This window comes from Electrona antarctica, assembly GCF_951216825.1.
Source record: "Electrona antarctica genome assembly, chromosome: 6".
Classification (NCBI taxonomy): domain Eukaryota; kingdom Metazoa; phylum Chordata; class Actinopteri; order Myctophiformes; family Myctophidae; genus Electrona; species Electrona antarctica.
Genome location: NC_136811.1, coordinates 42,036,789 through 42,052,478, shown reverse-complemented (window position 1 = coordinate 42,052,478; position 15,690 = coordinate 42,036,789). Strand labels below are relative to the sequence as shown.

The 15,690-nt window shown below is 44.9% G+C and overlaps 1 protein-coding gene across 2 annotated transcripts in view; it reads right to left on the bottom strand.

Moving 5' to 3' along the window:
* Positions 1-15,690, bottom strand: part of LOC306925668 (alpha-N-acetylgalactosaminidase-like) — a 31,244-nt gene that overhangs the window by 5,443 nt on the left and 10,111 nt on the right. For both annotated transcript variants that reach the window (XR_013790278.1, XR_013790279.1), the window contains exon 10: positions 8,889-8,970. The gene's annotated coding sequence lies outside the window, so the exon portion shown is untranslated. The remainder of the gene's footprint in view (positions 1-8,888; positions 8,971-15,690) is intronic.

The following is a 15,690-nucleotide window of genomic DNA, read 5'->3' as shown; positions in this document are numbered from 1 at the left end:
GTCCACTGAGCATGCAATTAAGGCTCAGATGGGTGGACAACTGATCTAGGAGTGGCGGTGCATGGGAGACGAGGGTGGGGGCGTATGTTGGGGGTTTGCATGCAATGGGATGAGATTGTATATATGCTGGGATCCCCTGTAGGATTACTTCAGTAAACGCACACTTTGATCAGCAAGTAATCCAGCACAAGGTCAAGTTTCCATGAAATCAAAGAGACCACATGCAGACGCAGTGAATCTTCTGGGAAGGTATGGTTTCAGCAGCCCGGAAGAGATGGACAAGTAAGAAAGCATAGAGAGATTGGTGTAAAATAGAAAACACAGGCAGAGGCAAAAGCTGAACAGCATGTTTCCATGCGTTGTATTTCCAACACACTACATACTCATGTTGGATGCGATAACTTGCATCGTACCTCAGAGCCATGAGAGAAATTGAACTCATGATTGCACAAGAACCAGGAGGTTGTTTTTCACAGCGGCAACATGTTCCCCAACTAGCATCTAAAATTAGCATGGCCAGATCACTGCAGTTCCTTTATCTCTTGATTAGCAAGAGCCAAAGTAAGTAATCATCTTCGGAAAAACGATTGGAAACTTTGCGCATACATGGAAATACTGAACTAAACTTTTTTTTTTGTCTCTGTCCTTCATTCCTTGTATCATCTGATTTACACTACCTGGAAAGTTAGAGGTTTGATTCTCACAATCACAGGAGTCATGTGACCTGAATCAAATGTCAGTCAAAATGGTTATGCTTATTTGCCAAAGGAACCAGCGTCATCTCACATGATGACGATGATAAAAGTGTTCCGATCGAAAAGGGCATCCTGCGTGTTCCATAATCACGTGTGGCTCATATGCTAGAGACGACAGTAGGTCACAAAAACCTCCATGTGCGAATACAACACGAGTCTGACACATGTACAGTGCTTGACAGTTGACACAGATGCATGCACTTTGTCCTAAGTTCAGTCGCTGTGAAATTCTTATTTGGCAAGACATTGGGAAGGTGAGAGGCAGGCGTATGACCAGATGACTACACATAAGATATGTCTGCCTGGCTACTAATGTCAGCTGGCTCTCAATGACTTATTTTAGATGCTGTTTATCAAGGTTGGCTATTCTCGTCTCTGGCGTCTGTCGCTCCAGCTTTCTGCTCTCCCGCCCGCCTGATAACATCTCCTCATCAGTTGAGTGAGTTCGGACCTGGCCTCTTTCTCATGCTTAATTTATAGCCTACTGATTTGTGCAATGGGATCACACGCCGGCGACACTCTCGTACGACAAAGTATAAATTAAGCATTGGAGACCAGCACTTTTGGCTGGCATGACTGCTTAAGTATAAGTAAGTAAGTAGCCTTGGGAACCAACGTTTCCTAAGCCATGTGGCCCATAGGGCAGGAGTCTAGCTCCTGTTTCTGTACCATGAGGCAGCTTGATGTACAAGTACACCCCCTGGACATGACACTAGAATGTTGCAGGGACTTGCCCTCAAGCAGGGAGGCATTGGGTCCCATAGTCTTTGGTACGATGACTCGGCCGGGGGATTGAAACGCCCTCCGAATCTAAGGGTGGACAGGACACTAACCAGAATGTTGCTTAACACACAACATTCACTCAATAACACTTGAACAATTTTCTTTTTCTTTTTTTCTGTCATGTAAATGTCAGTGGTAAATTATGATTTGTGGGACTTGAAACAACATCTTAACCTAAAGAATAATAACCATGTCAATGATAATAAAAGAAAACGTGAAACTGAAAATAAAATGTATATTAGAAACCATATAGGGCTATTTATTTATTTTCAAAGCTACAGTGATACTGTTGTTGTAGTCGGTGAAGTCAGAGGGCTGGATATATATCTTGTCTTTAATTGTACACAGGACCACCCTCCCCTCTGAGTTGGACCTCTAATGACCATTTGGCTGCAGTCGAGTTGTGGAGATGATTTGAAACATGAGTCGCGGTAGATGCAAGCCAGATGGGGAGAGAGGCAATGGAGCCTCCTGGATCGACAGGGGCAACACCTTCTCCCACTGAGTTCCAACATGGATTATGCAATGCCTGACATGCTCCATCGTACGGCAGTGTGTCGCACAACCGAAAATAGCATGGCTACACGTCGCATCTGCGAGGCGCTCTGAGCTTGTAGATCTGCAATTCTCAGCGTATACGAAAGAATAAATCAGGGTTTAGACCCACGTCTTTTTTTCCAGTGCAGGTCAAGTGTTGATTTATTAACCACGATTAAACTCTGCCACGCCACAAAGATTAGGATTTCAGGCTGTATACAATCATGTGAACCCTCAAGTGTTTGATCTGCTGTGAAATGGCCGTGGAATGCCCTCACACAATGTTTGTAGTCTGCGTGCGCGCGCACACACACACACACACACACACACACACACACACACACACACACACACACACACACACACACACACACACACACACACACACACACACACACACACACACACACACACACACACTTTGCATATTGTTTTGCTTTTTCAGATTCTTGCTGAATGCCTTTGAGTTCTGGTCTTTGTGAAAGCATACTGTATCACCAACTTTGTATCATACTATGCAATAACAAAATTAAATGGCTACATCCATCTATCCATCTTCAACCGCTTATCCGTAGTCGGGTCGCGGGGGCAACAGCTCCACCAGAGAGCTCCAGACTTCCCTCTCCAGATCAACATTAGTGACTTCCTCCTGGGGGATCCTGAGACGTTCCAAGGCCAGTGAGTCGATGTGTTTCCTCCAACTGCGCCTTGGTCTGCCCCGGGGTCTCCTCCCAGTGGGACATGCCTCGAGGACCTTCCTAGGGAGTCGCCCGAGAGGCATCCTAACCAGATGCCCGAACCACCTAAGCTGGCTCCTTTCCAGGCGAAGAAGCAGCGACTCTACGATCCGAGTCTCTCTTGCGTGACTGAACTTCTCACCCTATCTCTAAGGGAGATGCCAGCCACCATCGAATAAAACTCATGTCGGCCACTTGTATTCGCAACCTTATTCTTTCGGTCATGACCCACACTTCATGACCATAGGTGAGTTATTAGTCAGGCAGTCAATAAGGCAATAAATACCTTTCCCAAACCGGTTAGTGACTACTGTAATCTCATATAACTGAGCAATGACCTATGAGTACAAAGGACTATGAAATATGTTTTACAATAGTGCACTTGGGCTACTGAGGTGGAACACGTGTTTTAGTACCTACCTGTAATTACTGTAGCTGCCCAGATAAATGCTGTCCTCTATATAAACTATTGTGCATACGGTAAATGCTATAAAACAGATTAGGGTTGCAACCTGTCCTACTTTTCAAAAAAGTTCTACAGGCACTCTATAATACATTATGGCATGTGACAATATTCACTTATATACTGCATGTGTGCACGTTCCAAGTTTTGCACATTACAGTATAGGTTTATTATTACAATGGGTTCTCATAAGATTCCCAATAAGGTCCATGGTTAACATAAGCCCACGAGAGTCACGGATTGTTCTGGGACATCAAATACAGTCATTAATATCTCAACCGTGAAGTTTATGCCGTCATATGCTGTGTTTATTGCTCATGGTTAAGAAATCGTAAAAAAAGTGTGTTGATTTCTAGAGATTTGTTGAACAAAACATGTTGACATCGTGAGCCTTTGTTTTCACATTTTCTTGATTTCTCAAAAAAAAAAAAAAACTCAATGCAAAAACTCCATTGGAAATCTGCGGTGGGAACCCATGATGGCAGATGAAAGTTCTGGTTTAGGCATACAAAAGAGACGTTATCCCTGTAACACTATACTTGGAGTTAAGTGCTATAGCCTATATCTACCCTATATCCCCTGCTGAACAGCCTCAGGGTAGGACTATAGGCCGGTATTAAAAGCAGTGGTGGTCCTGCCACTGGGTGGCCGCATTCTCAAAGCCTTTCTTATCGCAGCCCGAGGGGCTTCTGCATGGACACTGCTGTGGCAGGCCGGTGGGCAACATCAACCTAATGGCCCCTAAAGGCAACATATATCAGATGTGTTAAAGTACTTATTCTCGGCACACCTAAAACCTCCTTTCAGAGGCGTCCCTCTGACTTGGCATTCTCAGTTTATCGGTAGTAGTTGTGGCTGTCGACACGGCCCAGCGCAGGGGGACAGCGGGGGATGGGGGGGGGTCTGCGAGCCTGCTCAAGTGGCAGCCATCAAAGATAGTCATGCTCCGGTCATACTTAATCCATGAATGCTGTGAAAGTCAAGTGTGTGGAAGACTGATGGTGCATGGGGAGTTTTGTGTGAAGTGATTGTCAAGGGGGACACATAGGCCTACTGTATAAAGGCTGCGTATGTGCGTGCGTGCGTGCGTGCGTGCGTGCGTGCGTGCGTGCGTGCGTTTGTCTGTGTGTTTGTGTGTGTGTGTGTGTGTGTGCACGTGTGCATGTGTGAGAGAGAGAGTGTGAAAAAAAGCCACAAATATCAAAGTAAGTGCAGCACAACGGCACGTAACGTAACTCCATCTGCCAGTGCCCTAAACTCCTTTATCCTTGTGATCTGGGTGACTCTCAGTGAATGCTCTCCATAAATGCTGACAGACAAGCGAGCCATGCAGGACATGGGTGCTTGTTGTCCCCTCAGTCATCATTCATATCAGTCCTCGGTTGATAGGACCTCCCTTTAAACATTAACCAAGCAGCAGCTGCCTTTATCTCAAAGCCCTGTCAGGAATGTGTTGTGTGGAGTTCCGTTCAATAGTGCTCCGCAGTGTTACAGGGCCAGTGTTTGGGCCGCTGACCTCAGCACTAATATGCGGCGCTGGATGGTGTTCAACGGCATGTCCCGCGCCAGCCAAAATGGCACCCCAGCAGCGTCCCTCCCCGATACAAGAAGCGTGCGTGATTTCCTATACTCCCAGATAATCAATACATCCCACCACACCAACCACCCACCCATCGCTGGTTTCTCCAACTGCATGTCTGGAAAGGTTGACCAATTAAATGCAGTGGGTTTGTTAAACTCATGACCTTCTGTGTGCCTCGTCTGGAAGCGTTGCTATCGCTGCCCTTTCCCCATTAAGCCACAGGGAACACAGGGAACGGGCAGTGGATTTCAACAAGGTGAGTGGCAGTTGTTGTCACTGTCTGAAAAAATAAATCCTAAAGGGCAAGAACCTCAAAATATCACAGTGCATGTGTGCGTGCGCACGTACGCGCATGCATGCACGCACACACGCACACACACACACACGTGACACACACACACACACACACACACACACACACACACACACACACACACACACACACACACGCACATACACAATGAACTCATTATAAACAATATTGATATTCAAAAATAAATGTTAGACGGTCTGTAGCCAAAAATGCACTTTCGTGCCTCCACATATATATATACAGTACGTCAACTGGGAGGAGTTATTTTCTGGCTGTGTGTGTACATTGATTGGTGGCCCTTCTATGCATGTATGAATCTAAACACCAGTGGCTGTTTATCTGACCACGGAAAGCGTCTTCCAGTTGGCAAGAGGGACCGCTTTCCTATTGACTCTGTCATCACGCAGACCGGCTGGATGGCAAAAGCAGACACAAACACACTGTGGGAAGGTCTGGCATCAGTCCAGACCTCTCCAGCAGTCATCCTGTCACTCAGAAGCCTCCTTAAATTAAGTCTGAGCGTGTACCAAATGTAACCAAATGGACCATTACGGATCCAATTGGTTACATTTGTCACGTTACAAATGGATCAATTGGATCGCTGACTTGAAACAGCTAGATCGTCTGTGACCTGTAATGTGGTGAGCTGTCCTGAAAATCTCCCAAAAATGGATACAGAACATATACTGCATGTTATTATTGTTATTATCTTATTGATTCATTACGTCAATTACGGCACTGGCCATAAGCGGGTTAAGGGGAAATAAATTAAATAAATTAAACCGTTTCACAGCAGGTGGTTGGAGGGGAAAAAACTCCTGATTAAGAGAGTATTGTCTTCTCATCGTTGTCTGTGTCTGTCTGACCCCAAGTGGCACTTTTCAAAATTCCACTGAAAGTCGTGGAAAAGTTTTAAGGCGCTGGCCTGGCCTGTCTTGAGTCACGACTGCATGATTAGCGGTTGGTTTGTTAGACTCGTTCCTGTCTTGTGGTGCCAACTGCGGTGGCGAGGACAGAGGGACATCAGACAGACGGAACCACAGAGGAGGGATCAGTGGATGGCGGCACGAATAGAGGAAGCCATGCATCAGGAGAACTGACTGTGGCTTCAGTGACAGGATACGCAAGGGGAAAACATCTGTTCCATAGAATACGCACGCACACGCACACACGCACACACACACACACACACACACACACACACACACGCACGCACGCACGCACGCACGCACGCACGCACATGCGCACGCACGCACACACACAGTACACCAAAAGGTATATTTTGTATACAGTATTATACTCTCTCTGAGCTGATTTTTTACACTAACTACAGGGCAATTGCTTCCAAGTAGGGGTGGGCGATATCCGATACAATGAATTGCTGTTATGGCCGATAACCGATAATAAACTGATTAAAAATAATAATAGGCATCCTAATTTTGTCCATTCTGAAATAAACTCTCATAAACGCTTATAAACTCTGAATTTGAAAAAACAATGCCTCTTTATTCCAAAACTATAGGGATACACCGTTATTGAAATGTTGGCCCATAACCCAACCTAAACGTATAGTATTTGTATTTAAAAATGTTCCAACTTGGCCCGGACGGTTAGCTCAACTGTCTGGGCACCTAGGCTGCCAAGCCATATGATGATTGCCCATCCCTGCCCAAGATTTCTTATCACCACGAGCGGAAGTAATTAACAATGATGCATACATATACATACACACGCGTACGTACAAAGTCCATCCATCTAGATATTTTCAGCAGTAATGGTTCTGATAAGAGTGGCCTCGTATCAACCATATGGTGGAAGCTCTGTTCATCAGTGAGACGGGGTGTGGCCCATTGAACACTGGGAGAATCAATACATGTGCCTATGACAATCTATGTGGACATGAGTACAGTAGTTATGTGCCTATGACAATCATGAGTACATGAGTACAGTCAAAATAGTGTGAATGAATGTATTCTGGGCAGGCGTCTGCAAAAATATCAGATCTTCAAGGTGCTATTTTTGACGTACAACAAACTATAGAGGGTTAAGTCGTTTTTTTAATAAACCAAGAAGCATTACTCAGCAGCATGGGTTTTTGTTGTATTAGAAGGCTCTATATACATTCGAGCGACCATGCTGCATGTTGCTTCACTGAGCCGGTTAGTGGCAGGTGGTTCTGACTTTGACCTACTCTCTCCTTGCCAGAAGCCAGCTGACAGATTGGCCCAGTGCCAGCCCCAGACGTAAGCTGCTGGGACGTGCGGCCGTCCCTGTAGTCACCCGGGCACAGTCCCAAAGAAAGGACTTGGCTGGCAGCTGGCTGATGGAGGGGTAGTGGAAGAGGTTCAGGGGCTACCTAAGGCTGTCAATGCTGCTGGAAATTAATTATGAAGATGAAACTGCATCCAGAAAAAAAAAGTGCATTCTAAAAATGGGAGTATACAGCATCCAGGCCACCCACTGGGACAATTTTGCAGTGTGTGTGTGTGTGTGTGTGTGTGTGTGTGTGTGTGTGTGTGTGTGTGTGTGTGTGTGTGTGTGTGTGTGTGTGTGTGTGTGTGTGTGTGTGTGTGTGTGTGTGTGTGTGTGTGTGCGCGCGTGTGTGCGTGTGCGTGTGTGCGTGTGTGTGTGTGTGTGTGTGTGTGTGTGTGCAGTTAAGCGTGCGATACATAATTGTGTTTGTGTGTTTATTGCGCTGCCTAATTGATTATATAATAGGTTATTAGAGATGGTTAATTGACACTGGGCTTTCGTGCTGCTCACAGTGGAGTTACAAATGCTAGCTTGTACCATTTAGTCCATTGTCTAGGATTTTCCTGGCCAAGTGAGGTGCTGAGAGGGCAACGGAATCGTTTGGGTTTCACAGAAGGATTATCAGCAATACATCAAAGCGTGGGGCTAACCTCCAGATTAGTTGAAAAGCAAAACGCACACAAAACTGCTTACTCTCTTGAATGGTGAAGGGAATCGAAAGCCAAAAAGTGTATCCAAAAAGAAAGAAGAATGGCTGCAAAAACTGGATCACCTCTGCATTGAAATTATTGTAAAAATCGATGTTTCGGTCACACAGGACACAGGACACACTGTTGGGTTAATTCAAATAAAAACTATACAGGACCTTCCTGAAGATAAAACCCACCTAAGGTTGGGTTTATCGTATCCGCTCGTCTGCTACTGACCACGGATACTGCCTAAATGGGCCCCTCAAGCCTCACACAATGTTCTGTGTAAAAAAGGTTTTGCAGATCTGTGTCTTTAGAAACACAGCATGGTGCACAATATTATCACAAATAATTTAAACGACAACTATACTGTTGCGTTTGAAGTAGGTCTGCTCAAACATCCACCTCTCTGGCAGCGCTTGCAGGTCTTCCCTCTTCACCTTTCACCTTTTCATGGTCGGTAACCTATTTCCCACAGAGTAACTGATATTTAACCATCTTTAAAGTGCTCCATTACGCAGCACTTGGGCCTACATAGAACTGTATGTCAGGCCCGCAGTAGTGGGTCCACCGGATAGCGAGCTTAGGAGCCTTTCATCTCACTGGTAAACTCTCTCATGGTAAATTTGACCCTTGGCCCTATCACCAGCCCCTCCCTCCCTGTACCGTGCCCCCAGACGGTAGGTCATTGGGGTTGGAAGGGGTCATGGGGCGTGGGGAGGCATTGGGGAGTTGCTGTATTAAGGGCAGTAAGTCAAAATAATGGGCTGGATTACCTTGGACGGAAAGGTCACCCCAGTTAATCTCCAGCGGGAAGTTTTGGATCAGAAGTCGGTGATCCGGTAATCAGCATTCAGCCTGGGGGAGCAGCGGACAGAGGCAGAGCGCATTAGTGGGCCACACAATGCATAGGCACAGAAAACAAACAGAATGCGGCGCAGAAAAATAAATGTCTGTCACACAAACACCTGGGACAAGCCTCTCCCAATCATCTCTCTGGCTGCAATCAACTCTGACCCGCCAAGCCCTAGGCCTAGCCCTAGGGCAACACTGCACCCTGTAGGCCATCGAGAGCATCGCATCCGCAGACTTTGCTCATGGAAGGTTCACTCATGGCCATATTGAAACCCCCTAGTGTCTTGAGTAACACAGCAAACCACATGAGAAGAGCATATTTCATTTATGATTAAGACTGCAGTAAGGATTATTGTCTTTGGAATATATTGGATATTCTATGAAAGCTACGGGAGAGGATAGACTGGAAAGCTGTATAGGTCAAAGTGGAACGCTCTTCTGGCAGAGGACCTGTTTATTTTCTCATGAGGGGGGTTCCTTATGGAAGTCGCCATTCCTCAAGACTCCTTAAGGCTGTCATTTAGCTCACGCACACACACTGTAAGCACACGTGCTTTGGTGCTTGAACACACATACACACACATTTACACCGAGACACACACAGAAATGCAGGCACGCCCACACACAGAAATACCCCTGCATACATCCATGAAGCTATTCACTGACTTCCAGCTACAATAACAGTAGATTTACCCAACAGCCTACAGGAATTCCAGTAAAACAGCAGAAAGCCTGGAGAACCCCCAAATCCTATTTGTGGAACAGTCTCCGAGTTTATTTGAACAGATGACTTTCCTTCAGGGGCCATACATAAACGATGCCACACCACGACACACACACACACACACACACACAGGGATGAGGTGCCGGCAGCTACATCTTGGGACAGCCAGCGCACCAGGAAGTCTGAACATGGGACCACTACAGCAGTGGTTCCAAAACAACGGGTCGGCGCCCAAGACATGGGCGCCGGTCTAAGTATGTTTTGCGTCCCCGGAGACACCAAATGTATGTTTTGGGTCTCAAGCTGAAAGGTTTGAGAACCAGAGATGTGTCCTCTTGTGGGTCTCGTCTAAGCACTGTTCATGGCCGCTGCTGCCTGAGTGCAGACCATGAACATGAGATTTCAGGTTGAACTGAAAATATGAATTCATTCTTACCAGCATGGAGGTTGTTTCCGCCGTGTTTTCTTTTTGTTTTGCTTTTCACTTCAGACCATTTTCAACCTGGCATGCCTATTTTGGGCATTTTTCCAACAAATATCTTTGGAGATTTCATCATCTAAAAGCACACAATGGCAATATTGTTTTTTTTATATGGCTTAAGTGGTTAATACACCTGGCACAGGATGAAAAAAGATGAGCAGCCATTTCTCCAAAAGAGCAAAAGGGGAGGGAGAGAGGGAGGGAGAGAATGAGAGAGAGAGAGGGGGAGAGAGAGAGAGAGAGAGGGAGAGAGAGAGAGGGAGGGAGAGAATGAGAGAGAGAGAGAGAGAGAGAGAGAGAGAGAGAGAGAGAGGGAGAGAGAGGGGGAGAGAGAGGGGGGATGGAGGGAGAGATGGGTAGAAAGAGAGAGAGAGAGGGGGAGAGAGAGAGAGAGAGAGGGGGGAGAGAGAGAGGGGGAGAGAGAGGGGGGATGGAGGGAGAGATGGGTAGAAAGAGAGAGAGAGAGGGGGAGAGAGAGGGGGGGTGGCAGGAGGGAGAGATGGGTAGAAAGAGAGAGAGAGGGGGAGAGAGAGGGGGGGTGGCAGGAGGGAGAGATGGGTAGAAAGAGAGAGAGAGGGGGAGAGAGAGGGGGAGAGAGAGAGAGGGGGAGAGAGAGGGGGGGTGGCAGGAGGGAGAGATGGGTAGAAAGAGAGAGAGAGAGGGTGAGAGGGGGAGAGAGAGAGAGAGGGGGAGAGAGAGGGGGGGTGGCAGGAGGGAGAGATGGGTAGAAAGAGAGAGAGAGAGGGTGGGAGGGGGAGCTGCACATGACGTGAGAAGAAGCACCGGGGGAGAGAAAGAGGCTACGTGATCAAAGTCACGGATGCATCTCAATACCAGCCTGTCTCTCTCTCTTTCCCTCTCACATCTCGCCGAACCCCTGAACCCTTCCTCTCCTCCCTGCAAAATGAGACCATTTAATGACAGTTAAATAGATAAAACGGAGTGTTGAGTTACTCTGGACGTCAGCAAAGAGTGGACGGGTTCAATTCCCACATTAACACTAATTGGGATCATTTAATTTGCCAGTGTTAATGTGTGTGTGTGCGTGTGCGTGTTTGTGTGTGTACATTTTGTGCGGCGTTCTTGTTTCAAAGGCTCTTTATGATGACATCTACAATAACGGTTGTGGCATCATTGAAGTAGGATGTATAGGATGACATAGATGTGCAATCTCGCTTTGTAAGCGAGGGGAACCTCGTGAAATGGTTAGTGTTGGGTTTTTTTGTGAGGCACTGCGCCTTTGCCAAGCTCTATAGTTTTCTGGAGAATGCCCCCTTCATCTGATCGGACAGGAGGGAAAGGCCCCCTTTGCCAATAACAAAGCATTGCCACACAATTCCATGCCACCCAAATTGTGCACTCGCCCTCTCCTCTGCAAAATACAGCAGATGCTCTTTCCTCTAATCACTGTCCAAATTTCTCAATGCAGTATTGGGCCGTGCTTGTGCTTTGCCATACTGTAATACTTTTGCCTGCATTCATTTAACATGAAAGTGGATTAATTAAATGAACACTCCTGGTTTGATTGTGTTGCTCAATGTTCTTGTTGCATCATCTGCTAGCTGCGGCTGGTATTTTAATTTAGTGAAGTATGATCTTTTACACTCAGTAGCCTTGGGTCCACCTGATCGTCAACACAGCTTGCTCCTGTCAACAGCTCTACATCTCTGCATAAAAAGTAAGCAGACTGGGTGAAGAGGTTCACTTACTGTTCATCTAAACAATAGATTTTGATTGATTGATTGATTATTTATTTAAGTGTCATGCTTCCGAAGAAGCCCAGCCCATATGGACTTACAGGACACTTTTTACAGTTTACATAAACAATGACAATAAACCTACATGACAGTTTGCAAACAATGATCAAGTGAATACCAAACTGACTGAACTCCAGAATAAACTCCAGATCCTTCCAAGGCAGATTACATAATATACAACATAAAATAAAATACACCATTGGGCCTGTGGCAGGAGACACATGCACCTACTTGACAATAGAATGGCAAAAGTTACTTTGCAGGCTATGTGGTTCGATTGTCTGTGACCGACAAGAAAAACAGACGTCCTCCTGGGAGTTATACAAACTACTAGTGTAGTGTGTGATAAAAAAATTCAGCCAATGGCAGTTCTGTAATGTAGAAGAAAATACCTTATTAATTACTTAAACCATATGTGCTTTGTTGTACATCTAATAGTTAAAATAGCCAACTCACACGCCATTTTAGGTGAACGTGTGCCTGTTATGACACAAATAGGGACTCTAGGGTTCACCTGGAACTGTTTGCCCCTACACATTAAGTCTGCCCGCTCCTTAGAGGCTTTTAAATCTTTGCTTAAAACACATCTTTTCTCCCTGGCATTCAATGTTGTTTGACCTAATGAACCTGTCTAAATACTTGTGTTGCTTCAATGTTGTTTTACTATATTGTTTGTGTTGATTGTATGCTTGTTATATGTTCATGTACAGCACTTTGGTTGACCCTCTGGTCTTTGTAAATGTGCTCTATAAATAAAGTTTGATTTGGTTAATGACAGAGAGCAGGGAACGGTCAGACTCATTCAACGCTACTAGTTGACGGTGTTGCCCTGAATCAGATGAAAGGACTTGTTTGTGTACACTATTGTGTACTGTACACTAGAGCCCGAACGATGCCAGATTTTCGATTCTGATGCTGATACCAATGTTGGAGAGTCCTAGACCAATGATTGCCAATGTTTTTGACTGATAGGCCTATAATTGTGAGAACATTTTAAGGTTTTCAATTATAAAAACTTGGATTTGTATTAAACATTTAAGCAAAAAGCAAGCAAATAAATACAAATAAGCTTAAAACAATTTTTTGATGGATAAATACGAGTTACGATTAAATTGTTTACTGTATACATCTCAGAAACCTTGTATCTCCAAATTTCAACTTTTTTTCCATGAGTGAATGTTCTACTTCATCATAGAAGAGTGACACACTATAAGAGTAAAAATAGCAGATGTACAAGCTCCCAAAGTGACGAGATATGATGCATTGTGAGCTTGTAGATCGGCTATTTTCACTATTTTATTTTTTACATTATATTTTTTAAAGGAATGGTTTTGGACATAAAAGGTTTCCACCGGACAGCAATATATGGTTCTGTATCAGCATCAGTCATTTTGAGCAGATTCCATTCAAATTGGCTACTATGACTGCCTATATGAAGTCCACAGGCCTGGGTAGACGACCTGGCCTGGCAGGGATATGCGGCCAGCAGCTGAACACAATTAACTTTGACGAGTGAGCTTGCGACTCTGTTGCGCACCAGTGTTGCCAGATGTTTGATTGATTGATTGATTGAAGAATTTATTAACAGTTTGCAGAATTACAGTACATTTCAAGCACAAACTGTTAACTGTACATTTCAAGCACAGGCTGTTAACTGTGAGTGGACGACCCAATTAAGCATTACACTTGTTTCCAATAGGGTCCACCATGTTCAAATCATCAAAACATTTAGAGACGTACAAATAGACACTTCTATAGACAGAACAGGAATTCATCATAAAGGAGGTAAAAAGGGAAAAGAAATATATACAGTGAGGGGAAAAAGGGGGGGGCGGTGGGGGGGGATTCAGATTTTACGGGGGCCAGTTTCGAATTGCAGCCATCCGTAGGTGCCCTACAATAATTATCGTATTTGTACGATCATTTTACCCTCTGCGCGATGTATGATCAATAATTCCAAAAATGCCCAAATGTACGATCATTTCGCCATATCACAAACTACTGTGTGAATTTACTAAATTCCCTGACTGCTGATTCGGGATCCGGTTTGGCTTTACAAAATAAGTCAGGAAATCATGAAATCTGACCCATGATTTGTACTGGAAGGCATTCAAAATACTGGTTGCGTCTTCCCAGTCCAGTTTCAGCCTTTTATCTGTGTAAGGTCCAGGAAGTTGCCTGCAGCATGTGAGATGCGTTTTTGTCTCATGGGAATCTCAAACAAGGTTGTTTCTTACACCAAATATGCTATAGTTTGTGAAATTAAGTGTGTATGATAGTTTTCTTCCAAATACAATAATTGTAAGCCTACGATAATTCAACATTTCGTCTTAAACTGTCATGATTCTAACAGTGGAAAACTTCCCAGTTCAATCATTGTTTAAAAATGTAACAGAAGTTACAGAACATGGATGTTTTTGCAAACGTATATTTATTGCTTGTCCATCAGAGCGGTGAGGTCACAGCTTCTCTCTTTAACATTTGAATGATAAGACTAAACTTTGAATTTGTTTCCAGCAATTCATTTATATTGCTTGCTGGATATTAAGATTCATAATTTCGAGATTGTACTGTATGTTGTCACATTTATTAATTTATATGTGCTAGTTCACTTGTGTTATAGGCTATACTTGTGTAATAGGCTATATCTACTGGGTAGTTAGTAAAATGGCAGTTCCTACGTTCTAAAAGATAAGTGTAGGGGCAGCGGTGGCCGAACGGTTTGCGGAGCGGTCTTGATACCGGAAGGTCGCCAGTTCGAATCCCCGGACCGGCACGTTAAAATTACCACCGCTGAAGTGCCCTTGAGCAAGGCATTGAACCACTACCATGAAATGTTCTATGAGCAGGACCAGGCTGTAAACAAGTATCTGATGCTTAGTCCACTTCCCTGGGTAAACAAAGAACTTTGCTTTGCTTTGCTAGGGTACATTAATGATGATAAAAAATATCGGCCACATAAAATAATAATGACCGATGTTGGACATCGGGTACAAAAATGACCGGGCTCTAGTGTACACCTAATAATAATAGTGTACACCTAGGCCTAATAGGTGCAGTGTACCGGGCTCTAGTGTACACCTAGGCCTAATAGGTGCAGTGTATATATATATATATTAACATGCCCATGCGTTGTGCCGTGTTGTATCCAGATGAGATTCTACTTTCCCTTACCACTCACGACCTTTGCCTGGGATGTTCACAGCCTCTTTCCACCCAGTGTAGTTTCTCCATTCATGCTGGGCCCTCATCATCTCCGAGCGCAGCGGGAACACCTGCGTGACTTCCTCTATGCAACACGAGACGTGGACACCACATGGATCCTGTTTTACGGCGCAATAAAGAGCGAGTTGGCCCATGGAAGGAGCTGGGGCTACACGGTGTTGTCTGTATGTGCTGCGCAGTGGCCCTACAGCCCTGCTGAGAGGCATCTGGTGCATGACCCGCCGCCGTCGTTTCCTGCCAAGTTCAGGAAGATCTTTGCAGTGATGTATAGAGGAGGCTCCCGACTCCCGAGGGCAGCAGTCGCTTGGGACAGTTTTTTTTTTTTTTTTTTTTCAATCTTTTTCATATCAAGGTCCGTTATTCATTTGGCGCCATGGACCACCATTATTTTGATGAGACCCAAAACGATTTAGTTTTTTCCAAAATTCCATGCTGTATTGATGTGGTAGCATAGGAGAGGAACATGTTGCTCCAATAACAATTCTTCTCAAATTGTGTAGACCTTTGTAAATTACGTGATGCAGATGTTTAACAAT